Here is a 27075-nt window from a genome sequence, read left to right on the forward strand (position 1 = left end):
ATGCTTCTCCCAGTGATTGTGTGGCACAGTAGGTTACAGCACTGCCCTTGTACCTCTTGATGTCTGGGTTTGAATCAAGCCTAGACTACAACAGTGACTACACTTCAAAAGTATTTCATTGACAGTGAAGTGCTTTCCGACATCCTGAGATCATGAAAGGGACTGTAAAAATGTAAGTTATTTCCTTCTAGACTGACATGATGGATGAATGTCCCCTCTCTGTAATGACTGTACAAGATACAAAATTAAAAACATTTTGGGACGGATAAATCTATTTCCACTAGCATCCACAGCACAAAGCTTACATAAATTGGCAACCTCTCAAAGCCCACTGGAAATGGTGGTGGAAAATTGGATGAACACTGGGTAGGGATCTGTCATAATAGATGCCCACCCGCACCCAATTCCTACCCTAAAATCAGGCTGGTGCAATGGGAAATCTAGGTCATTGAGTGGAATGTAGTAGTTCTAATTGGGCTAATAACTTGAACGTATGGAACATCAAGAACTAGGGATCATTCTTATAGGGACTGATTTCTTAGTGCTTTAACCTGAGGGAAATATGTTTCAAACATTGAATGCTTAAAGCTGCACATATTTTTGCTTTTACACAAGACAACATTCCAGGGCAGTGTTATCCAATGCATCAGCCACTGGCCAATTGGGAATCCACGTGTGGCTAATTGCATTTTTGATTAAATAAAAAATAAATAATAGACATCATTTTTGGGCATGTGATCTCAATATTATTAATTGCATGGCATATGCTTTTTTTGCATTCATTGTAAAAATGGTAAGATAAAAAGCAGAGTATGTGTGTGTTGTTTGATCCTTGTGTGCCTGCTTTACTTCCTTGGTTCTTGCTTATTGGTTATCTGGTAAAATGGTGAGTAACGTGGGTGAAACACCGGATTTCAGCACTGTGGAAACACCAGCAACATTGTATGGAGAGAGGAGCTGTCATCAAGATCAGCTCAACCAATCTGAATAACTGCTCCAGGTCAGCAGAAGAAATCAAGCCAAAAACGAGTAGCTCCAACAGGGCACGTTATGGCAAAGGGAAGGCAGCATCCAACTGCTTTCTGGATGGAGAGCAGGGGCAGGTCTGGTGTGTCTCATTGTGCATGTCAGTATTCTCAGAAATCACTCTGAACGTAAAGTACCGCTCGAAAGTGCTGGACAAAAACCTACAAGCTGCACTAAGATATGCTGTGTCTAGTTCGATTATACAATGTAGCTCCATCCCAGCTTCAGCTGTAACAGAGTTTGGCTATTTGGAAAGTTAGATTGTGTAGTTTACATTTTACGGGATAAGTGAGTTAGTTCATGTTCTGAAAAAACAATTAGCTGTGACAAATGACTCTAAGAATCTCCTTCCCAAGTTTGTTGTTTATGAAATCTTGCAAAGAGCAGATTTGTTATATCTGCAGCCATATAGATACATAGAGCAGGTAATTAAAGTGCAGACGATCTTAAATCAAGTTCATTCAAATGTTCAATCTAGTCAGCCCTGCAAAGATATAATAGAATTTGGTCTCTTTACAGACTTTTTATTTAAATAAACAATTTGTTGTGACCATTTGTGTATAATCTTAGGGCCTCATTAACTTATGAACTTATGTGCTCAATTTGGAGATGATTAAGTTTTACCCTTTTCCTTTTTATGTTACAGAAGTGAAATGTATGTGTGATGTGAAAAACGTGTTGGATTATTACACTGAAAGAAGGCAAATCCCTTTGAGAAATCAAGAAGGTATGAAATAGGTATTAATGGTAAAACTGCTGATATACCATTTGTTAGAAACTGAATAAAAGCATGTTCATTTCTCCATGTTATATGAGTTCAGAGGACTAGAACTATATTAACTTTATTTGTGGTGGCAAAATAACACACTATGGAGTGGAGTAATTTAATGACTAGGCCCTCAGGGTGCAGAGCTTTGGCCGCTGAGAACACATATTGGGAAAGGGGAGGTGGGAGAGTGGGGGGGGGAACAAATTCCTGATGTGCACTTCTAGCAGCAGAAAAGAGAGAAAGAAAGAAATTGCAGTTAAATAGCACCTTCCACAACCTCAGGACATCCCAAAGCAGCTTACAACCACTATTGTAATATCAGAAACATGGCAGCCAATTTGTGCACAGCAAGGTCCTACAAACAGCAATGAGGTAATGACTGGATAAAGTTGTTTAGCGATGTTGGTTGAGGGATAAATACTGGCTAGGACACTGAAGAGAACTGTCCTGCTCTACTTTGAAATAGTGCCTTGGGATCTTTTATATCCACCTGAGGTTTAATGTCTAATCCAAAAGACGGCACTTCCGACAGTGTAGCATTCCCTTGGTACTGCACTGAAGTGTTGGCCTAGATTATGGGCTTAAGACGCTTGAACCCATGACCTTCTGACAGAGTGCTACCACTGAGCCAAAGCTGACACCTGTGCTGGGAATACAGTCATAAAATGAACCCTCATAGTTCACTATCTGTGACTCCAACACATAAATAGTTACAATGAACCTCTGAGATTGGAACAAAAGCCGCTTAACATCCATAAGAACTCAGACTCTGTAATGAAAGGCTTTGCTTGCTAAACGCTATGAAAAATAAATGAGTTACGCTCTGATTTTATAGTGAATGTATTAAAAGTTATTGTCACATTTCAGGATTTCTGTCTATGCTGCCATGGGAAATCTTAGTATTATATGTCAAAAATGCTACTCTGGAGCTAAACTTAGTTCTCACGGTTAAACTCATGGACGGCAAGGCTGGGAGATACAGATTAAGATTCAAACGGAGCGCTCGAGTGTCAGAACCAACACGCTACAGACAGTGAAAGATAGCTTAACATTCCAGTGATCACTCACACTCTTTGTTGCTGTGACAACTTTATTCATTTCAACTCAAAAGGAATACAGTTAGATTAATTGATTGAGCAAGAAGGTGGCAGATGGGGAATACACAATGAATGGGAGGACCCTAGGCAAGACAGAGGGTCAGAGGGATCTTGGTGTGCAAGTTCACAGATCCCTGAAGGCGGCGGAACAGGTAGATAAGGTGGTAAAGAAGGCATATGGCATACTTGCCTTTATTAGCCGAGGCATAGAATATAAGAGCAAGGAGGTTATGATGGAGCTGTATAAAACACTGGTTAGGCCACAGCTGGAGTACTGTGTGCAGTTCTGGTCGCCACACTACAGGAAGGATGTGATCGCTTTGGAGAGGGTGCAGAGGAGATTCACCAGGATGTTACCAGGGCTGGAGCGCTTCAGCTATGAAGAGAGACTGGGAAGATTGGGTTTGTTTTCCTTGGAGCAGAGGAGGCTGAGGGGGGACATGATTGAAGTGTACAAAATTATGAGGGGCACAGATAGGATGGATACTAAGGAGCTTTTTCCCTTCGTTGAGGGTTCTATAACAAGGGGACATAGATTCAAGGTAAAAGGCGGGAGGTTTAGAGGGGATTTGAGAAAGAACTTTTTCACCCAGAGGGTGGTTGGAGTCTGGAACTCACTGCCTGAAAGGGTTGTGGAGGCAGGAACCCTCACAACATTCAAGAAGCATTTGGATGAGCACTTGAAATGCCATAGCATACAAGGCTACGGACCAAATGCTGGAATATGGGATTAGAGTAGACAGGGCTTGATGGCCGGCGCGGACACGATGGGCCGAAGGGCCTCTATCCGTGCTGTATAACTCTATGACTCTATAATGTGGGGAAATGTGAAATTATCCACTTTTGGTAAGAAGAATAGAAAAGCAGAATTTTTTTAAAAGGTGAGAGTCTAGTAAATGTTGATATTCAGAGGGATTTGGGTGTCCTTGTACACGAATCACAGAAAGTTAATATGCCGGTTCAGTAAGCAATTAGGAAGGCAAATGTATGTTCGCCTTTATTGCAATTGGGTTGGAGTATAAGAGTAAGGAGGTCTTGCTGCAATTATACAGGGCTCTGGTGAGAACACACCTGGAGCACTGTGTACAGTTTTGATCTCCTTACCTAAGGAAGGATATACTTGCCTTAGGGTGCAACGAAGGTTCACGAGATTGATTCCTGGGATGAGCGGGTTGACCTATGAGGAAAGATTGAGTAGAAAGGGCCTTTATTCTCTGGTGTTTAGTAGAATGAGAGGTAATTCTTTGAAACGTATAAAATTCTTAGAGGGCTTGACCAGGTAGAAGATGAGATGCTTTTTCCCCTGGCTGGAGAGTCTAGAACTAGGGGTCATAGTCTCAGGATAACGGGTCGGCCTTTTCTTTACTCAGAGGGTTGTGAATCATTGGAATTCTTTACCCCAGAGAGCTGTGGATGCTCAGTCGTTGAATATATTGAAGACTGAGATTGATAGATTTTGGACACTAAGGGAATCAAGTGATATGGGGATAGGGCAGGAAAGTGGAGTTGAGGTAGAAGATCAACCATAGTCTTACTGAATGGCAGAGCAAGCTCGAGGGGCCATATGGCCTACGCCTGCTCCTATTTCTTATGTTCTTATATCTTGGGCCCGATGTTAGCAGGGCTGCGGGTTCTCGGCGGGGGGGCTATCGGGCGCGTGGATAACGCGCCCGGTGAAATTAGTCAGCTCCCCGCGCGATTGTAGCATACAATCCACTAATTGGATCCACTTACCTGGTCTTCCGGGTTACCCACTGCTGATCTGCGTGTCTGGCGGGCTGCGCATGCGCAGTAAGATCTGTCAGCTGGAGGAGCTCTATTTAAAGGGGCAGTCCTCCACTGACAGATGCTGCAACAAACAGAAAAAATCACAGCATGGAGCAGCCCAGGGGGAAGGCTGCTCCCAGTTTACTGATGCCTCACTCCAGGTATCCATACATGGGGTGAAGAGGAGGGGGAGGACAGAGATCTTCCTCCCGGCGGGCGGGGCCACATCACCGCCCCCAACCCACATCTCCTTCTGCACTGCCAACACTACTCTGTCACATCACCCCTCATACCCACTCAAACCTCATCTTACCTGCACCTACTCACCTCGCCAGTACTCATCCCGCCACTACCACTCAACCCAATCCTCATACAATCTCATGGCTCTATCTTGTACTCACCCTCTCGTGCATCTCTTTCACGGCCAGCCTCACTCAACCTGCCACTACCTGTGCTGCAGCCACTGGGCATGCATCACATATGTGCAGTAGGCAGCGAAAGGCAAACGTGTCGTGAGCATGAAGGGGATGCACAAGGGTGTTTGAGGGTTTGTCATGGTTGTTACTTATATTGAATTTCTGACCAACTCACATCACATATTATATTGGCACCACTACTGCCATGTCTTCGCGAATCTTGTCTGGTCTGTGCAATAATGCCCTTTCCTGAGGATCACTATGAAGGCCCACAACTGATGCCACCCATTGTGTCACTGCAGAGTGGGTGTAGGTGTATTTGCAGGGCTCTTTTGTGCAGACGACTGAGAGACATCGGCGATGTCCCCGGTTGCACCCTGGAAGGATGCGGAGGAGAAGTTGTTGAGGGCAGTGGTGACTTTGACAGCGACAGGTAAGAAGATGGTGCTCGGGCCAGCCGGGAGCAGCTCTGCATGAAGGAGGCTGCAGATGTCCACGACTACATGTCGAGTGACTCTGAGCCTCCATGTGCACTGCTGCTCAGAGAGGTCCAGGAAGCTGAGTCTCGGTCTGTGGACCCTGTGGCGAGGGTAGTGCCCTCCCTCCTGCTGTGCAGGTGGATGTGCACAGCATTGTGTTGTGGAGCTCCACATGTCTGAGGTGGATGGCGAGGCTGGTGATGCTGTTCGCCCTCCGAGGAGGTCGTGACTGCAGCTACGGCGGCCCCCATCTGGAAGATGTACATCTGAGGGGGTCCGCAAGGTAGGTATATGTGTCTGGACACCGGGGTAAGTGTGCAAGTTGGTGACTTTGCTTGTCAGGAGGAGGGTGGTGGAGGCCAAACTTTGTCCCAAGTGACAGAGTGGCCTCCTGCAATGAGTGAGGGTCTCTTTTTTCCCCCCCCCCCTGTCAAATGGACCTTTGCAGCTGCCACAGGCTGACAGCTGCATCAGGTCCATTTGAACTGGGAGTGTTTCTCCCAGTTTGGGAAACAGTCCCAGGTTGCTCTAAAATCCCACCCCTCCTCACATAATCCCCTAATCAGGTCAGTTAATGACCTGCAATACCTAAATAAATACTTTCAAGTGGCATCCTGCGGGATTCCCACCAGCGGGGGCTGCGCGCGCACGCCGGCGCGTCAGCGGGGAACCCGGAAGTACGTGGGTTCGAGGCAGGCTCCGGGATTTCACGATTTTCGGGGCCTCCCCGCCAGGAACGCACCCGATAGCGGGTGCTAAAATGCTGCCCCTTAACTCAGCAGGAGCCATTGCTGATAAGCTGCTGGATTCTGCTCTTGGATTGGGAGAGGTATTCTATTTGACTGAAAGCTGACACTGGAGTTAGTCTGATGTGAAAAACAAACAGGAGACTGCAGGGAAAGAAGGTCCTACCTAGGGTTGAAGGCCAAAATGCAAATAGTTTGGTTTCTTATAACCAGCAGGAAGTAAAATAGTTCTGAACAAATGAGTAAGATCGTCCACCAATTTGGATTAAAGTGGCTGGTTCATGACAAGTGGGGTCCACAATGCTGTTTTCCTAGCAGCAATAGATCCCAGAACGATCAACTGCCGCTAAGAAAATGGCTCGTTTGAAATCCACAGTTTTATTTTAATGGTTTTGATTCTTTTCAGACCAGATATTCCTGGTCCACAGACACCTGGGGAGGCTGTAAATGGCGCTGGCTGCTTTATATTAAAAACGCTGTCCGTAGGATTTCAGATGGGGTCACTGCCAGGACAGAGTGCTGTAGTAGGTACTGACCCACCAAACATCTAGTCATGCAGCTGTGGCTCGAGGAATTTGGCTCCATGTTCACTAAGTCCAAAGTGATCTCCAATGGTCCATATTGGGATTTTTCTAACTAAAATCTGAATTGTTCTAAATTGGAGCAGTTGGATTCACTTTTCTTAATTTGTTTCTCATTCTTCGGTAAGGGAGGGGAATGAGAAGCAAATCTAGACAAATAAACCCAGCTGCTAGTTGAGCTAATCTGTTTTGAACTCTTTGGTGGCTGTGCCGTCAGAATTTAGGCCCCAAGCTATGGAATTCTATTTCTAAACCTCTCCACCTCTTCACCTCCCTCTCCTCCAAGACATTCCTTAAAATCCACCTCTTTGACCAAGCTTCTTTTCACCCCTCCTAATCTTGCCGTCTTTGGTTCGACGTCTGTTCTTGTCTGTTTACACCTCTGTGAGGCACTTTGGGGTGCTTTTCTATGTTAAATATGCTTTATAAATGCAAGTTGTTGTTGTGACTAATGCTTGTGTTGTAATGGCATGTCCCATTATCCTCAGCTGAATAATGCTCTTAAAATCTGAAGCAAAATGATTTTGATTAAGTATCAGTTGTAATTTACAAACTAGTTTATGTGCATGTTTTCTACCATTTTGAATCAGCAAAAAGTGTTATGTTAAAAGGTTAAACATTTATGAACAGTAGAAACCACCAGCTATGGATAATTTTCTAATTCATAGTATAAATTCGACATTAAAATTTTATATGCGGGCGTATGTACATGTGTCTTTGTGAGGTGCATTGTTGCACGCATCAGGAGCGCTTGCATGTGTATAGCTACAGAAATGCTTTGGAATATTTTAAGAATTGAAGAACACTGACTTTTTTTGTTATCATGGCAACCCAATTAAAATATGCACGTACAATATCGCTGACAAACAAAATGATCAGAATCACAAGTTAAGAGTATTCTGTGCCATGAACCATGTTTATATTTTCTTCAGGTTTCCAGTGGATTTTAGCAGACGCTTTAGATGTGATGTTCTGAGGCTAACAGGGTTTCCAAGTACAATAATAATCAGAACATTAAAGTTTTTGGTATCTCTGTGTACAATAATGGGTCCAAGGTGGCAGGAAGTTAAAGATGTCATTATTTCCAAGCACGGTAATGGGTATGTGGAGATGGGGAATTAAGGTTCTGAGCATCTCCATATACCAAAATCGATGTAGGCAGAAAATCAGAACTTTTGGCATTTCCATATATAGTAATGGAAATACAGCAATTTGAGTAAAATTACAGTTTGTGCAGTGCTCTTCCTATCCGTTCTCTTGTAGCCAATATCCTAGCACTTCAGAGAAATTTACGGCACAGAAGGAGGCTATTTGGTCCATTGTGTCTGTGCTGGCCAATTAAAGAGCCATCCATCCAGCCTAATCCCACTTTCCAGCTCATAGTCCGTAGCCTTGTGGGTTATGGCACTTCAAGTGCACATCCAAGTACTTTTTAAATGCGATGAGGGTTTCTGCCTCTAGCACCCTTTTCATGCAGTGAGTTGCAGACCTTCTCACCCTCTCGGTGAAATTTTTTTCCTTCAGCTCCCCTCTAATTCTTCTAACAATCACTTTAAATCGATGCCCCCTGGTTATTGACCTCTCTGCTAAGGGAAATAGGCCCCTCATAATTTTATACACCGCAATTAAATCTCCCCTCAGCCTCCTCTGTTCCAAAGAAAACAACCCCAGCCTATCCAATCTTTACTCATAGCTAAAATTTTCCACTCCTTGCAACATCCTCGTAAATCTCCTCTGTACCCTCTCTAGTGCAATCACATCTTTCCTGTAATGTGGTAACCAGAACTGTATGCAGTACTCTAGCTATGGCCTAACTAGTGTTTTATACAGTTCTAACATAACCTCCCTGCTCTTATATGCTATGCCTCGGCTAATAAAGGAAAGTATGCCGTCTTAACCACATTATCTACCTGTCCTGCTACCTTCAGAGATCTGTGGACATGCACTCCAAGGTCCCTCTGTTCTGCTGCACCTCTCGGTATCCTCCCATTTGTTATGTATTCGCTTGCCTTGTTTGTCCTCCCCAAATGCATTACCTCACACTTCTCCAGATTGAATTCCATTTGCCACTCTTCTGCCCACCTGACCAGTCCTTGGTGAGATATATACACTTACTTTGCATCTTAAGTAAAACACACTCTTGGTAAAATGTAATGGTCTTTGGGGAATTATCATCATTTCACTACCACGCAGTTTTTGCCTAAAAAAAACAGGGTGGTAGCAGGCCAAAAATCAAGTGAAGGATTGACCTGCCAACTTACCACTGATTGTCCACCTATTCAAATTTCCAGGTGGACCTCCCAATGGAAACAGACAGGGGTCTCATTAATATATGCAAATTGGGGTCAAATTAAGGCTGCAGTGCCACTTCGTCTCCGCCTGCATTGCTACCACCAGGTCCTGGCGCCGTAACCGACTAGGCTACGGACCAAGAGCTGGAAAGTGGGATTAGGCTGGATAGCTCTTTCTCGGCTGGCACAGGCACGATGGGCTGAATGGCCTCCTTCTGTGCTGTAAATGTCTATGATTCCTCAACACGCTTACAAACCATGGGCAGTGCAAGTCACATGGTGAACATTTCCAGCCGTATTTAAAGAGATCTTCACCTGCGCTCAGCAAAAATGCTGGAAAGTTTTGGGAGACGTTTTGTTCCTATTACATAATGTTTTTTGCTACTTAGACTATTTTAAAGAGCTTGTAGTGGCTGTAGAATGTTCTGAACTTTTAATGGGTTTTGGCAACACACTTTTTTTCATGGGGGGTCCTTCAATAATTGCAGTCTGGCTAGAGGATGAGGAGAAAGCAAACAGCTGCAGCTGCAGGGATATCAAACAGAAGGAGGCGTGCTGCCAGGAATCCTTACCACTCCAACCCCTCACCGCCCCATTCCCCCAAACCGTCAGGGAGGTAGAAGAGCAAATATGCCGGCAAATTTCTGAGAAGTGCAAAAACAATAGGGCAGTAATAGTACGGGATTTCAACTACCCTAATATTAACTGGGATAGAATTAGTGTAAAAGTTATAGTGGGCGCAGAATTCTTAAAATGCATTCAAGTAAACTTTTTTTAGCCAGTACGTAGCAAGCCCAACAAGAGAGGGGGCAGTTCTGGACTTAGTTTTAGGGAATGAAGCTGGGCAGGAAGAAGGCGTATTAGTGGGAGAGCATTTTGGTGATAGTGATCATAATTCAGTTAGATTTAGCATAGTTATGGAAAAGGACAAAGATAGAACAGGAGTAAAAGTTCTCAATTGGGGAAAGGCCAATTTTACTAAGCTGAGAGATGATTTAGCAAAAGTGGACTGGAACCAGCTACTTGAAGGTAAAATCAGTGTCAGGGCAGTGGGAGGCATTCAAGGGAGAGATAGTGAGGGTTCAGAGCAAATATGTTTCCACAAAGAAAAAGGGAGGGACTCCCAAATCTAGAGCCCCCTGGATGTCAAGGAGCATACAGGGTAGGATAAGGCAAAAAAGGGAAGCTTATGTCAGATACCGAGAGCTCAATACTGCAGAAAGCCTAGAGGAGTATAGAAAGTGCAGGGGTGAAATTAAAAAGGAAATTAGGAAAGCAGAGAGGGCAGGAAAAAATATTGGCAAGTAAATTCAAGGAAAACCCAAAGATGTTTTATAAATACATAGAGCAAGAGGATAACTAAGGGAAAAGTAGGGCCTATTAGAGATCAAAAAGGTAACCTGTGTGTGGAGGCAGAAGACATGGGTATGGTTCTTAATGAATAATTTGTGTCTGTCTTCACAAAAGAGGGGATGATGCAGAGATTGTAGCTAAGGAAGAGGAGTGTGAAATATTGGATGGGATAAACATAGTGAGGGAGGAAATATTAAGGGGATTAGCATCTTTGAAAGTAGATAAATCGCCAGGCCCGGATGAAGTGTATCCCAGGATGTTAAAAGAAGCAAGGGAGGAAATAGTGGAGGCTCTGACCATCATTTTCCAACCCTCTCTGTCTACAGGCGTGGTACTGGAGAATTGCTAACGTTGTACCGTTGTTTTAAAAATGGAGAAAAGGATAGACTGTGTAATTTCAGGACTGTCAGCCTAACCTCGGTGGTGGGCAAATTATTGGAAAAAATTCTGAGGGACAGTATTAATCATCATGACAGTCAGCATAGATTTGTTAAGGGAAAGTCGTGTCTGACTAACTTGGTTGAATTTTTTGAGGCGGAGACAAGGAGGGTCGATGAGGATCGTGCATTTGATGTAGTCTACATGGATTTTAGCAAGGCTTTTGACAAGGTCTCACATGGCAGACTGGTCAGAAAAGTAAAAGCCCATGGGATACAAGGGAAAGTGGCAAGTTGGATCCAAAATTGGCTCAGTGGCAGGAAGCAAAGGGTAATGGTCGATGGGTGTTTTTGTGATTGGAAGGCTGCTTCCAGTGGGGTTCGGCAGGGCCCAGTACTAGGTCCCTTGCTTTTTGTCGTAAGTATCAGTGATTTAGACTTAAATTGTAGGGGGCATGATTAAGAAGTTTGCAGGTGATACAAAAATTGGCTGTGTGGTTGATCGTGAGAAGGAAAGCTGTAGACTGTGGGATGATATCAATGGACCGTCAGGTGGGCAGAAGAGTGGCAAATGGAATTCAATCCGGAGAAGTGTGAGGTAATGCATTTAGAGAGGGCAAACAAGGCAAGGGAATGCACAATAAGTGGTAGGATACTGAGAAGTGTGGAGGAACAGAGGGACCTTGGCATGCATGTCCACAGATCCCTGAAGGTAGCAGGACAAGTAGATAAGGTGGTTAAGAAGGCAAACGGGATACTTTCCTTTATTAGCCGAGGCATAGAATATAAGAGCAGGGAAGTTATGCTAGAACTGTATAAAACACTATTTAGGCCACAGCTAGTGTACTGCTTACAGTTCTGGTGACCACATTACAGGAACGATGTGATTGCACTAGAGAGGGTACTGAGGAGATTTATGAGAATGTTGCCAGGACTGGAGAATTTTAGCTATGAGGAAAGATTGGATAGGCCGGGGTTGTTTTCTTTGGAATAGAAGAGGTTGAGGGGAGATTTAATTGAGGTGTATAAAATTATGAGGGGCCTAGTTAAAGTGGATAGGAAGGACCTAGTTCCCTTAGCAGAGAGGTCAAAAACTAGGGGGCATAGATTTAAAGTAATTGATAGAAGGATTAGAGCGGAGTTGAGGAGAAATATTTTCACCGAGAGGGTGGGGAGGTCTGCAAATCACTGCTTGAAAGGGTGGTAGAGGCAGAAACCCTCATCGCATTTAAAAAGTACTTGGATACGCATTTGAGGTGCTGTAACCTACAAGGCTACGGACCAAGAGCTGGAAAGTGCGATTAAACTGGATGGCTCTTTTTCGGCCAGCACAGACACGATGGGCTGAGTGGTCTCCTGTGCCGTAAATTTCTGTGATTCTATGATTCTAACAGAGTTTATATGCCAAGGAAACATATTGCAGTTCTCTGAGAAGCAGTGCATAAGTAGGCTGCTCTTCTCCAGCGAGTCTGTCACAGAATTGTCTCACTTCCTCCAATAAGACCTACAACCTAGATTTACTGGAATGATTCAATGGATGAGGGACTTTAGTTACATGGATAGACTGGAGAAGCTGGGGTTGTTCTCTTTGGAACAGAGAAGATTGAGAGGCGATTTGATAGAGGTATTTAAAATCATGAAGAGTCTAGACAGAATGGATAGAGAGAAACTGTTCCCATTGGTCAAGAACTAGAGGTCATAGATTTAAGGTGATTGGCAAAGGAACTAAGGGTGACATGAGGAAAAACTTTTTTACACAGCGAGTGGTTGTGATCTGGAATGCACTGCCTGAGGGGATGGTGGAGGCAGATTCAATCATGGCCTTCAAAAGGGAACTGGATAAGTACTTGAAAGCAAAAAATTTGCAGGGCTAAGGGGATCGGGCGGGGGAGTGGGACTAGCTGGACTGCTCTTGCATTGAGCCGGCACGGACTCGATGGGCCAAATGGCCTCCTTCCATGCTGTAACCTTTCTATGATTCTAACCATCTGCCACAGCAAGCACAGCCTGTTGCAGTCAAGGTCACTGCAACCTTCAACCTCTTTGCCTCTGGCTCCTTCCAGGCTGCCACAAGGAATAGCAGTAATATCAGTCAGTCTGCAATTTTTTTTTATATTAGTTCATGGGATGTGGGCGTCGCTGGCGAGGCCAGCATTTATTGCCCATCACTAATTGCCCTTGAGAAGGTGGTGGTGAGCCGCCTTCTTGAACCGTTGCAGTCTGTGTGGTGAAGGTTCTCCCACAGTGCTGTTAGGAAGGACGTTCCAGGATTTTGACCCAGCAACGATGAAGGAACTTACATTAAGAACATAAGAACATAAGAAATTGGAGCAGGAGTAGGCCAATCGGCCCCTCGAGCCTGCTCCGCCATTCAATAAGATCATGGCTGATCTGATCCCAACCACAAATCTAAAGAACACAAGAAGTCGGAGCAGGACCCGGCCACATAGCCCCTGGGCCCTCTCCGCCACCCACAGGGCATTGACCGATCCGAACTCAGCTTCATGTCCAATTTCCTGCCCGCTCCCCATAACCCCTAATTCCCTTTACTTCTAGGAAACTGTCTATTTCTGTTTTAAATTTATCTAATGATGTAGCTTCCACAGCTTCCTGGGGCAGCAAATTCCACAGACCTACCACCCTCTGAGTGAAGAAGTTTCTCCTCATCTCAGTTTTGAAAGAGCAGCCCCTTATTCTAAGATTATGCCCCCTAGTTCTAGTTTCACCCATCTTTGGGAACATCCTTACTGCATCCACCCGATCAAGACCCTTCACAATCTTATATGTTTCAATAAGATCGCCTCTCATTCTTCTGAACTCCAATGAGTAGAGTCCCAATCTACTCAACCTCTCCTCATATGTCCGCCCCCTCATCCCCGGGATTAACCGAGTGAACCTTCTTTGTACTGCCTCGAGAGCAAGTATGTCTTTTCTTAAGTATGGAGACCAAAACTGTATGCAGTATTCCAGGTGCGGTCTCACCAATACCTTATATAACTGCAGCAATACCTCCTTGTTTTTATATTCTATCCCCCTAGCAATAAAAGCCAACATTCCGTTGGCTTTCTTGATCACCTGCTGCACCTGCATACCAACTTTTTGATTTTCTTGCACTAGGACCCCCAGATCCCTTTGTACTGCAGTACTTTCCAGTCTCTCGCCATTAAGAAAATAACTTGCTCTCTGATTTTTCCTGCCAAAGTGCATAACCTCACATTTTCCAATATTATATTGCATCTGCCAAATCTCCGCCCACTCACCCAGCCTGTCTATATCCCCTTGCAGGTTTTTTATGTCCTCCTCACTCTCTACTTTCCCTCCCATCTTTGTATCATCTGCAAATTTTGATAGGTATTTAATACCATGTTTGCTAAACACTTTTCTCATGGACATCCAGAAGCAGCAGGATATGGCTCTGGGGTTGGCACAGATTGCAGGCTTCCCCCAAGTCCAAAACGTCATTGACTGCACCAGGGGGCCTCGATAGAGTGGATAGGAAGGACCTATTTCCCTTAGCAGAGGGGTCAGTGACTGGGGGCATAGATTTGAAGTAATTGGTAGAAGGATTAGAGGGGAGCTGAGGAGAAATGTTTTCACCCAGAGAGTGGTGGGGGTCTAGAACTCACTGCCCGAAAGGGTGTTAGAGGCAGAAACCCTCAACTCATTTAAAAAGTACTTGGACATGCACTTGAAGTGCCGCAACCTACAGGGCTATGGACCAAAAGCTGGAATGTGGGATTATGCTGAATAACTTTATTTCGGCCAGCACGGACACGGTGGGCCGAATGTGGCCTCCTTCTTCTGTGCCGTAACTTTCTATGATTCTATGTCATCCTGCGAGCTCCTTCACAGACCCTCGCTGCCTTCATGAATTGCAAGGGCTACCACTGTGTTAGCGTGCAGCTGGTGTGTGATAACCAGCAGTGCATCATGCAGGGCTCTTCTCGCTTTCCTGGCAGATGCTATGATGTTTTTATAATGCGCCAATCATTCCCCCCCCCCCCCCCACCCTGCCGCCCCCCCCTCCCCCCCCCCCCCTCCATTCTTTGCCCCTGCACAGCAAGTGAGAGGCAAACTGCTTGGGGACAAAGGCTATCTATCCTTTGTACACCTGGTTCATGATTTCACTTAGGAACCCATGCTCAGTGGTTGAACTGCACTACAGTCAGATCCATGGTTTTCCCTACAGCTCTCATCAAGCAGACTGTTTGAGTCCTCAAACAACGATTCTGCTGTCAGCACAGCTCTAGTGGCTTCCTGCAGTGCAGCCCATAAAGAGTGTCCCATATGATTGTGCAGCATACATCAAACCACTATCTTGCTGTGCAATGAGGACAACACATGGACCCACCATTGGACGAGGAGCGTCATCGCGATCATGGAGAGGACAGTGAAGACATAAAGGTTGTTGAAGGAGCAACAGAACTCCATTAGTTGCCTGCATCCTGAGCTCTTCAACAGCATCTTATTGAAGAGTGTGTCATTTGAACAATCCCTGCTCCTCTGTTTTAACAGTCATGTCCAACATCTCGCCTAGTTCATCCACCCTCCAATAAACTATTTTTGCCCAAAGACCAATATTGATATTCATGTCAGCTAACATTGCAGGGTTACCAGCTACAACAGGAACACTCTGCATACGAAGATTTCAGTAAGGATTATAATTTTATAGTTTTTTATAAATGCCTAAGATTAATTATCACTCTGGTGAGCTCCTGGTACCTGTCTTAAATGCTGTCTTACCTAGTTTAGTGCTGCTATGATGTGCTCCTCCAGTGGCTGCAGCATGGGAGATGGAAGACTTCTATGGCTCAGTCAAAGTATCATGAGATGTTTGTGGTTGGTGACCAGTAGCAGCCTGGGCCCGAGAGGGCCTGCTTGCGAACTTCAGTAACTCAATGGCTGCTAGGGCAGTCTGGCTCAGTTGGCTTTCTGGCACCAGGGTAGTGATAGGTGATGAGGGTCCAGATGTGCTGTCATTCCCATTGCATGACTGCCCCTGCTATTGGGCTGTGGCTCATCACCCCCACTATGGGTGAGTACCCGCCACCCATATAATGTACACCCAAACTGAAAATTGCCCCATTGGTTTCTTGAGGCAGCCAGCAGGGCATTTTCTAACTACAAGAGAAATGAATTTTATTTATTTGTGCCTTTTTTATTCTTCTTGTATGAGTAGAAAGTTGGTTTATTCCTAGGCTTGTGTTAATGTGTTTTTTTTTCTCCTGACCTTTTTTGGTTCATCTAAGTAGCCATCATTCTTGTATTACCCAAACAATGAAGGTTGGTAGGCAGTTTGACTATGGGAACTGCCATAGCTGAGGCCAATTCTGTCTGCACATGATGCCTACATGCAGTCTTTTGAACAAGGTAGCTGAACAGCTTACAGGAACCAGAAATTTGGCTTAGATCATTGGTAGTCATCTCAGTTGGGATCAGCTAACTCTGAACAGACCCAGGACTATACTGGTCCGTATGGCTCTGGCACTCACTTAAGCAACTCACTGATGAATTGGGGCAGCAGACTAATGTTTTATAACCAATTGCTGGGTGTACAAGAGCAGTCTAGTGCCATTTCCTTGCTTGTGTTTCTCCCCTTGTAAGCCCCCCTCCCCCACACCTTCCCAACCTCCTCTTTGACTGTTGTGGGATCAACTTGTGAACCCACAAATTTCTCTGATCACATGGAATACTGGGTCACTGTTCAGACAGCTGAAACAATTCTACGGATTGGCTGATAGCTACACTTTTTTATTAACTTGAAGAATCAAACTGAAAATTACAAATAAAATCATCAGAGCCAAGTTCCTATTAAGTCAAGGCCTAGAACTACTCTGGTGACTTGTGGCACATGTGTTGCATTTGTGTAGTCACCCCTATATCTTTTATTCACTGCAAGTGATTGGATTCTTCATGAGGATAGCAACTGTCCTGTTAATATTTCTAACTTGTTTAGTTCCTGCAGCAAAAGAGCAGACTTCCCACAAGAAGTATTGTGGGAATGAACGGACAGGAAAAGACCCTCTGGTCCATCCAGCTTGTCCCACACAATCGCGATACCTTGTGTGTCACAATATATAAACTCCATGCCCCAACCATGTGATCTCCTGGGAGAGATGAGAAACCGAATTAAAAACCCAGGCCAATTTGAGGGGGGAAAAGATCGGGGAAATTCCTCTCCGACCCCTTTAACGATTAAACTAGTCCAAGAGATCACTCTGGCCCTGATAATTCTATGCATTACATTACCTACCCTTTTGTAAGAGGTGATCTCCAGCCCAGCCAGACACAGGTCCAGCTCTCGCTTGAAGAAATTCAGCGAATCGGCTTCCACCGCATGAGCCGGCAGCCTCATTCCAGAAGTCCGCTATTCTCTGGGAAAAGAACCACCTCCTGACATCTAACCTAAACCTGGCCTCGTACAACAAAATTGTGACCCCCTGGTCCTCCCTAACGTATTTAATTGGAACAAATTGTCAAATGGAACACAGTCTATTCCTTTCATCATCTTATAAACCTCATTCAGATCACTCCTAAGTCTGTGCTTCAATAAAGTGTAGAGTCCCAGCTTTTTTAGCCTATCTTGATAACTAAGGTGCTTTAAGTTGGGAATTAGTCTAGTAGCCCTCCTCTGCACTCTTTTCAAAGCCTCACTATCACCCACCACTTGAGACCAAAACTGGACACAGTATTCCAAATGAGGCCTGACCAAGGTCTTGTACAAAGACAAAGTCAGTTGTCCTATAAATGCACCCTAACACCCTATTTCCACTAGCTATTGCTTCACGGCATTTAGAGATCTCTGCACTAGATCATCCAGATCTCTTTCTTTCTCCACCTGCTTTAATGCTTTTACCTGAAGGGTGTTTGTATGTTGAGCATTTGACCTGCCACATGCATAACACTGCACTTCTCCAAATTAAACATGAAGGTGATGGGCTCCAAAGTGGCTGCTTGAATTATTATGCTATTAAAACTTGTCCCTAGTTGGCTCCTGTATTTGTTTACTCACCACAATGTTGTGTGGCTCAACCAGCGAGAGTCCTATTTTCAATTGTGAGAGAGACCTTGTGCATTTATTTATCTTCCCTCTGGTCCTTTTTCTCCCATTGTGTTACCTATTGATGTACCAACAGTATGATCCTTATTTTAGCCCAACCCGCTGGGCAGAAACAGGGCGGGTGAGCCTGTTCGAATATGGAAGATTGACTTACTGCCCTGTTCCGGCTGGCAACCCGCCAAACGCTATTTTTATCCTGCAGCTGACTGAGGTCGTAAACGCACCCACCGGAAAGAGGCACATGCCTCATGAATACATTCAAATTGGGTTCAGATTGTGTCATTTGGATCCTGATATTACTTCAACTGATTGAGGTTTATAAGATGATGAAAGGAAGAGATTGTGTTCCAGTTGTGGGTCAGAAGTATCGTCCTGCTGAGTAAAGGTTGGCAGCAGTGGCTTCACAAATTGACTAATATGACTGGAAGATTAATTTAAAGGGGCTCTTACCTGCAGGCACTCAGACCATTAGAATCTGTGTGCCTTTTTCAGTAGTCCATTTCCAAAGCAGTTCTGAACTTCCAGTTTGCTTCTTTCTGATTTCCCCCCACCCCCCACCTTACCTACCCTCATTAAGCATTCACTGCTTACCATGGGTGCTGTTTTTGCTTCACTTCTTTGGATGGACGAATAGTTGGAGGAAGAGCAATAGGTGGATCTATTAGAAGACAGCAGGTGAGGGGGCTTACTTGTAAAAGGCTGTACCCATCCACAGGCTCTATAGGCCAAGAGTTAGTTTCTTGGATACTTCTGAGGAGCAGTGCAGGAGGAGGCTGTACTACACCAGGCAGCCTGTTGCAACAGGACCTGCTGTCTGCTGGACCAGGGGGCCATGCTTTGCCAGTGACTGTTAAAATCACCACTGCACTTAACTTTTTTGCCACAGGATCCATCCAGGCTGTCATGGGGGTCATCACCCACATCTTGTCATCTGCTGTGCACGGCTGCATTAAACAGCTCACTAATACCATCCTAGCCAGTGCAAACCAATGAATGCCAACAGCCAGAATGTGAGAGTTCTTCGATTTGCAGCAGTGCCCAGCTTCCCTCATGTCCAGGGCATAATATCACATTATCACATTGCTGATTGTGCAACCTTGCTGTGCACAAATTGGCTTCTGTGCTTCCTTCATTGGCTGTAAAGTGCTTTGAAAGGTGTTAATATAAAGGCATGTCTTTTCTTTCTTAATTGACTGCACTTGTGGCTCAGGGCACAAGAAGACAAGCTAGTAGCTTATGTGAACAGGAAGGACTTCTACTTCATCAATGTTCAACTGGTGTGTGATCACCTTAGAAGGATACTGTAAGTGTGTGCCAGTTTTGGTGGCAGCTGCCACGGCGCCTTCATTCTGCAACACTCATCTATACCCCCTCCACTTTTGCACAATCGGGGAACGCCAAAGAATGGCTGCCAGAAGACAATGGATACCCCCTCCACATCTAGCTGATGACACCCCTCTGCAATCTCACCATGCCTGAGCAACACTGGTACAATAAGAGTCATGGGACCACCAGGAACATCATAGAGCATTCCATTGACATTTTGAAGATTCAGGTGCCTTCATCACTCTGGGTGCTCCCTACAAATGGGCCGCATCATTGTAGTTTGCTGCATTCTGCATAACCTGGCAATACAAACTCTGGTGGAGTTGGAGGAAGCACTGCAACCAGTGGAGGCATCATCAGATGAGGAAAAATTGGATGAAGGTGAGGAAGAACCATAAGAAGTAGGGCCAGCAGAACACATTACAGCTAGAGAGGCCATGGAGCAATTGATAGAGTAGTGTTTCTGGTGACCTCCTCAGTTCCCTTAATTGAAAAGTCAGAAAAAGCCCCTCAGCATTAACAGTCCTTTTACCCCTTCACCACACCCTTGATTCTGCATTGAAAACATTCATTCAACCTCTGTCAATGAAATTCTGACCATGCAGACTAAAGGGCTGATCTTAACCCTGCCTGCCTGGCGGAAACCGGTTGGGTGGGCAGTTAAAATGGCCACAGTAACTTGCCCCCTCCGATCCTGCTGTCTTCCCACAGGTTACCAGAGGATGCCCAGAGAAGTAATTTTTTTGTTTCCAGGAGGAGCAAAACCATTCCTTTGGTCCCCAGTGGCGGCCTCCTTCCGCCTGAAATCCTGCTCCTAGCCGGCACTTCCCACCAGGCTTGGGCGGGAGACTGACTGCCAGCATGCAGATGAGACCTGGGTGTTAAAATCTCCCGAGCATCATGCTGTGGAAGGTTGGATGTTTTCCTGCCCACCTCCATCACTGCCCGCAGGACTCCCACCGGGTATTAAAATCTGGATTAGGAAACTGTAATAAGAGGAAACTGTGGATCAAAGTTGCAAATGTAATAAGGTGTTGATTTTAATTCCAAACATACTATTGTAGTGAATGCTTTTGTCACACAAGTGCTTTTCTTAAAAGAAGGTTTACTAACTCTAATACTGTTACAAGGTGCTCTCCTAGAGGCTTCAGCAGAGCTGATGGAAGGCTGCTGTAGCTCATTTGAGGACCCTTGAGATGTGGCGGATGATTTCTGGAGCTTGAGTATCTGAGCGCCCAGCTGCAGATTTCAGCACTTTAGTTGTTGTCAGGGCAGCCTGGACCAACTGGCTTTCTGGCTGGTATTGGTTGAGAGGGTGGTGATGAAGAGGGCGCTGACATCCCGAGAGAGGGCAATGTCTACCGCTGCCTCTGTGCTACTGCCTCTCCCATAGGGCTGGGCTTCGTGGCTTCCACTCATCTACAGGAGAGTTTCAAACTCACTCCATAACCAACCCACCAGAGTTAAAATCAGAGCCTGTATTTGGAGTGGGGATGGTTGCTTTGCATATTGACTCAAACCTACCACTATTTATTTTGTTCCAATGTATTCAATGAAATTACAGACAGTATTTTGCACTGTCTATTCTTGTATACCTGGTTCGTTACCATAGCATACTTACAACAACAATAACTTGCATTTATATAGTGCCTTTAACGTAGTAAAACATCCCAAAGTGCTTCATAGAGACTTTCAAACAAAATTTGATACCGAGCCACAGGTTACCAAAGGCTTGGTCAAAGAGGTGAGTTTTAAGGACCGTCTTAATGAAGGAGAGGTAGAAAGGCAGAGAGGTTTAGGGAGGGAATTCCAGAGATTAGGGCCTAGACAGCTGAAGACACTGCTGCCAATGGTGGAGTGATTAAAATCAGGAATGTGCAAAAGGCAAGAATTGGAGGAGCGCAGAGATTTCGAAGGGTTGTAGGGCTGAAGGAGGTTACAGAGATAGGGAGCGGTGAGGCCATTGAGGGATTTGAAAACAAAAATGAGATTTTTAAAATCGAGGCGTTCCTGGATCGGGATCCAATGTAAGTCAGCAAGCACGGGTGAAGGGTGAACGGGGCTTGGTGACAGTTAGGATAAGGGCAGTAAAGTTTTGGATGAGCTCAAGTTTATAGAGGGTAGAAGATGGGAGGCCAGCCAGGAGAGCATTGGAATAGACAAGTGTAGAGATAACAAAGACATTGATGAGGGTTTCAGCAGCAGATGAGCTGAGGCAGGGGCGGAGACAGTCAATGTTACGGAGATGGAAGTAGGCGGTTTTGGTGATGGAGCAGATATGTGGTCAGAAGCTCATCTCAGAATCAAATAGGACGGCGAGGTTGTGACCAGTCTGGTCCAGCCTCAGACAGTGGCCAGAGAGACGGATGGTGCGGTGGCTAGGGAATGGAGTTTGTGGCGGGGACGGAAGACAATGATTTTAGTCTTCCCAATATTTAGTTGAAGGAAATTTTTGCTTATCCAGTACAGGATGTCGGACAAGCGGTGTGACAAATCAGAGGCAGTGGAGGGGTCGAGGAAGGTGGTGGTGAGTTAGAGCTGGGTGTCATCAGCGTACATGTGAAATCTGATGTTGTTTTCAGATGATATCGCCCGGGGCAGCATACAGATGAGAAATAGGGGGCCAAGGATAGATCCTTAGGGGACTCCAGAGGTAATGGCGCGAGAGCAGGAAGAGAAGCCATTGCAGGTGATTTTCTTAATGAACTAGAGGAATAGGATTTGGCACTATTCCTTTACTAATGCTTTCCCGCTGAGTTATCAATCTGTTTAAGGAATTTTCTTGTAATTTTTTTTCCTGAATTCCAAAGACACTCAAACAATGCCTCTTCACTATTGGGGCATGAGGAAAATTGAACTTTGCCTAGACACTAAGCTCTGGAATTCCCTCCATAAACCCCTCCGCCTCCACTGCTCTCGCCTTATTTTAAGATGCTCCTTAAAACTTACCTCTGACCAAGCTTTTGGTCATCTAATATCTCCTTATGTGGCTCAGTGTCAAATTCTGTTTGGTAACACTCCTGGGAAGCGCCTTGGGATGTTTTACTATGTTAAAGGCACCATATAAATGCAAGTTGTTGTTTAATATTTTTATTTGTCACACCATAAATATAATGTAGCATAAATGAAAAAAAGCTTTTATTTATATAGCATTTGATCACCTTTCACAGAAGTGTCTCAAAATGCTTCACATACAGTTAAATTACCTTGAAGTCACTTTTGTTATGTAGGCAATGAAACTACTATTTTCATCACATTTGTTTATTCTAAATTCTGTATATGCTAAACCCATAGTATGGTCTGTACTCAACTTTGTAGATGATTGAACTTGGCCAATGTCTCCATTCATACAGTACTCATAGGATCTGCCTTGTCTCAATCTTCTCTTTGCATTGCTCAAAAAGTAGCTGAAAACGTTTTTAAAGAAACTCTACATGTTCCGACCCGTCTTGTGTCAGCACAGTTTTTTTGTTAACAGGCTTTTTTTTTAAGCTGTTTTCTGGAACCACACTAAGAGGAGTCATACCCAAGGCAGGTCCTGTAGAAGCTCCTTCAAGGACTGAAGGGTAGGAAGTTTGCAGTGGCCATATTTGTTGAAGGTGCCCTCTGGTATGAAAGGGATGGTTCTGTCAACACGTGGGAGGCCTCTGAATGCCTCAGAGCCATATTATAATTACACCTTTTTAAAGTACATATAAAGTCCCTAAAAAGGAGTATATTTTATTGATTACCCCGTATTCCTAACTGTTATAAAGGGAGATATCAATGTTATCTCTGTTTTCTCCAATTGAAGTGTTTCATACATTGGAACCATTCAGCAGAGGAAGCCTAGGAATGGAGTTTTCATTTGAAATGCTATCTCATAGTCCTTTTGGCTTTAACTGTCATTTTGTTACTCAGCTGGCTGAGTGTACAGTACTTGGGAACTTTAACTGGTATTCACTTTCAGCAGTTGCAGTTACAGTGGAAGCTCCATTATCTGCCAGGATTTTTGCCTACATAACAGTCACTGCGCTTCAAAATTAACTTCTTGTGTGAAATATTCTGAGATGTTATAATGTGATAAGTCATCAAATAAATGAAGGTATTTCTTTTCTACAATTGAGGGGACCCCTCCTGATGACAAGTGGAATTTGGCAGATAATTGAGAATTCCCAAAAGTGGAGATTGTTTTCAGCAGGCATTCAAAGCATGGTTTTGTAAAATTTCTGGTGGATAATCAGGAATGAAAATCTTTTAAGCATGGATAATGGAGTTAAAATTTTAATTTTAGATGGAAACTAAGATCATGTGCATTAACCGGTCATGTTTTACCTGGGTAGTCAGCATTTTGGACTTGAGGGGTAATTTTAAGCTAGCCCGCTCAGAAGAAAACTGACTGAATTGGGTCAGCTGCCTGTTTTACGCCCGGAACGATTTTATTCTATATTCAAGTCATTGGAAACTAAAATTGGGCGGGTGTAAAACGATCATATTCCGTCAGCCTGCTGCTGGACTGGTTAGATTAGAATTACCCACTTACTGTCTGTTTATCTGCATGTGATTTGTTCCAAATGACAGTGATAGATTCAAACAATAATACACCATTACCATCTTTTTAAGGAGGCTGAGGGGAAAAAAATGTCCAAATATTCAGGGGCTCAGCCAACTCCAGACCCGGACCCCAAAGTGAGTCCCAAATCTGCTGTTGGGACAGGCCAATATGCCTTGCCCCACTTGGTATACTAGCCTTTCGCTAGGTCAGTCATGTGGGAAATCCCAGTCTTGGGAGTCTCCACACCCAGCCATGGTCCCCATACATTGCTGGACATGTTTCCGCAGGGTATGTCCCTCAAGACCCTGCGGAAACTCCTTGGGAAGCCAGGAACCGGTATAATTCGCACTCCTTCTGCCACAATTTTGCCAGAAGTACAGTGGGAATGTGCTGGAAAGGCTGTGGATATTCAGCCCCATATAGAATAAGTGATGAACTGGAAAAGAAACCATTTCAAGAGCCTGCTGTAATTTATTTTATTTTATTTATAACAAACTTTTAAAAGTAGCTTTAAAGGACATACCTTTCACACTGTACATTTTACATGGGTCTCGCTGTCTTCAGAATCGGCAACACCATCTCATTCACCTCACAGAACTGCTGCTGAACTTGGGGCTGCTATCAGTGAAGCATTGTAAGGCAAATTGAGCATTAAGCAGCTTCCCTGCCTCTGCGGTTTTAAAAAGACGTTCAGCTGGATTGCTTATTTTTTTTGTATAATAAAAGGACTGTTGCAGGTTCAATAAAACAAAACATTCTTTTTCTGTCAAGCTAGTTTGTGGTTAATTCAAACGACTGTGGATCAGCAGAATGAAAAATGATACTTCTGTGTGGTGCAGCAACTTTGAACAATATTTTCAAGTGGATGAGTGGTGGTTGGAAAGGAAATGATGTGTTATCCTAATCTATGTTTTGAAACATAATTAAAACAGGAGAACATGTAAGCACTTCAAAGGATTTTAATAATCTCTTCGGTAGTCATCTGCACTTCTGTCTGTTACAGCAAATGTTGAATTTCATGAGTTACCCACGCAGTATGGTTAAGGAATTGATTTAGGTGTACTGTGAAAGGAAGCCAATTATCAAACTTATCCCTGAATGATTTGTTTGCTATAACGTTGGACAATATTAATGCTACCTTAATACCAGTGTCAACTCCAGCAGCGACACTGTAATATAAACTAGATGGCACTAGCACCACAGGCAGCATGGAGACCCAGTCGAAGAGGGGATTTCTACAGCCGTCACCTGATAGTACCAATGAACCTCAGTGAGTGCTAAAGATGATGTTGGACACTACCATTTCGTCCCAGTGTCCATGGAATATATTTTGTTTTGTGTCTAAATTTACTAAACTATTTTTATAAACTTCCTCAGTTGAGAGTAAAGTAAAACCCAGATATGGCCAGCGCAGACCTTCCCTAACATTAGGAGAGGTTCACAGCTAGAAAATTTAAAGTAACTATCATTACTTTTAAACAACTGAGCATGCACAATCGTAAACATATGAAGTTGTTTTAATCTGGCGGCCAGTGCTCTGAAATTTCCCGTGTGACATAAAGGGAAATATGGAGCACCAGCAGCCATAACACATTATGGAACTATTGCCATTGCACCCGAAAAGTTAACTTGTCTTTCCTGTTCAGATGTTGACTAATCTGTGTATTTTCTGCTTTATAATTTCAACTTTCCATTACTTGCAGTTTTCCTTTTACCTCCATTATTCAAAGGGTTATAATGTCTAAGATTTAGTGGTCATTTGATTTTGTTTGCAAACCTTTTTTGTTCTGTTTGCAAACAGTCACCTGACCACTTAATCTTCATTGAGTCACAGTAAATGAGGACATGGGGTTGAACACTGTAATGTCATATTAATGAAAATTGGGGACCATGTGGTTTTGTAAGTCCAGAGAAAGGGATTGCCAAACACCTTTCCATAAGGTGATGTGTGTCTTTTTTTTAAAAAAAGGAGAACAATTCAGGCCTACACAATAACTCAGCTAGTATATTCAGTGAACAGTGGAGCCAAATAAACTGGGAAGGTGTCAGGTTTCATCCCCGGGTGGTGGTAGGTGACGTCACAACTAGCTTTAGTGTCTCTAGGCTACTCCTCAGAATCAGTTTCTTTCTTGGACACACGAATCTCCATCAAAGACGGGCACCTCAGCACCTCACTCTACCGCAAGCCCACGGACAACCTCACGATGCTCCACTTTTCCAGCTTCCACCCTAACCACGTCAAAGAGGCCATCCCCTATGGACAGGCCCTGCGAATACACAGGGTCTGCTCAGACGAGGAGGAACGCGATGGACACCTACAGACGCTGAAAGACGCCCTAGTAAGAACGGGATATGACGCTCGACTCATCGATCGACAGTTCCGACGGGCCACAGCAAAAAATCGCATAGACCTCCTCAGGAGACTAACACGGGACGCAACCAACAGAGTACCCTTTGTCGTCCAGTACTTCCCCGGAGCGGAGAAACTACGCCATGTTCTCCGCAGCCTTCAACATGTCATCAATGAGGACAAACACCTCGCTATGGCCATCCCCACACCTCCACTACTCGCCTTTAAACAGCCACCCAACCTCAAACAGACCATCGTTCGCAGCAAACTACCTAGCTTTCAAGAGAACAGCGTCCACGACGCCACACAACCCTGCCACGGTAACCTCTGCAAGACATGCCAGATCATCGACACAGATACCACCATCACACGAGATGACACCACCCACCAGGTGCATGGTTCATACTCCTGTGACTCGGCCAACGTTGTCTACCTCATACGTTGCAGGAAAGGATGCCCCAGAGCATGGTACATTGGCGAGACCATGCAGACGCTGCGACAACGGATGAACGGACACCGCGCAACAATCGCCAAACAGGAGGGTTCCCTCCCAGTCGGGGAACACTTCAGCAGTCATGGACATTCATCCACCGACCTTCGGGTAAGCGTACTCCAAGGCGGCCTTCGAGACACACGACAACGCAAAATCGTCGAGCAGAAATTGATAGCCAAGTTCCGCACCCATGAGGACGGCCTCAACCGGGATCTTGGGTTCATGTCACGCTACACGTTACCCCACCAGCGAACAAATGTTATCTGTTTTTAATATAATGGGTCATTTGCTGGCTCTCTCTGCCTTCCGGATGTTTCTGCCTCTCTCTGTGTTTTTTTTTCTCTTTTTTTTCCCTGTTTGTTTTTTTGTTGAATGTGTATTCGGGGGTTCTGCAGGTGACACCTCTCTGT

At 44.6% G+C, this 27075-nt stretch overlaps 1 protein-coding gene across 2 annotated transcripts in view; it reads left to right on the forward strand.

The window, feature by feature from the left end:
• Positions 1-27075, forward strand: part of rhbdf1a (rhomboid 5 homolog 1a (Drosophila)) — a 357313-nt gene that overhangs the window by 86725 nt on the left and 243513 nt on the right. For both annotated transcript variants that reach the window (XM_068003135.1, XM_068003136.1), the window contains exon 2: positions 1673-1753. The gene's annotated coding sequence lies outside the window, so the exon portion shown is untranslated. The remainder of the gene's footprint in view (positions 1-1672; positions 1754-27075) is intronic.

Source organism: Heptranchias perlo, chromosome 22 (assembly GCF_035084215.1).
Source record: "Heptranchias perlo isolate sHepPer1 chromosome 22, sHepPer1.hap1, whole genome shotgun sequence".
NCBI lineage: Eukaryota > Metazoa > Chordata > Chondrichthyes > Hexanchiformes > Hexanchidae > Heptranchias > Heptranchias perlo.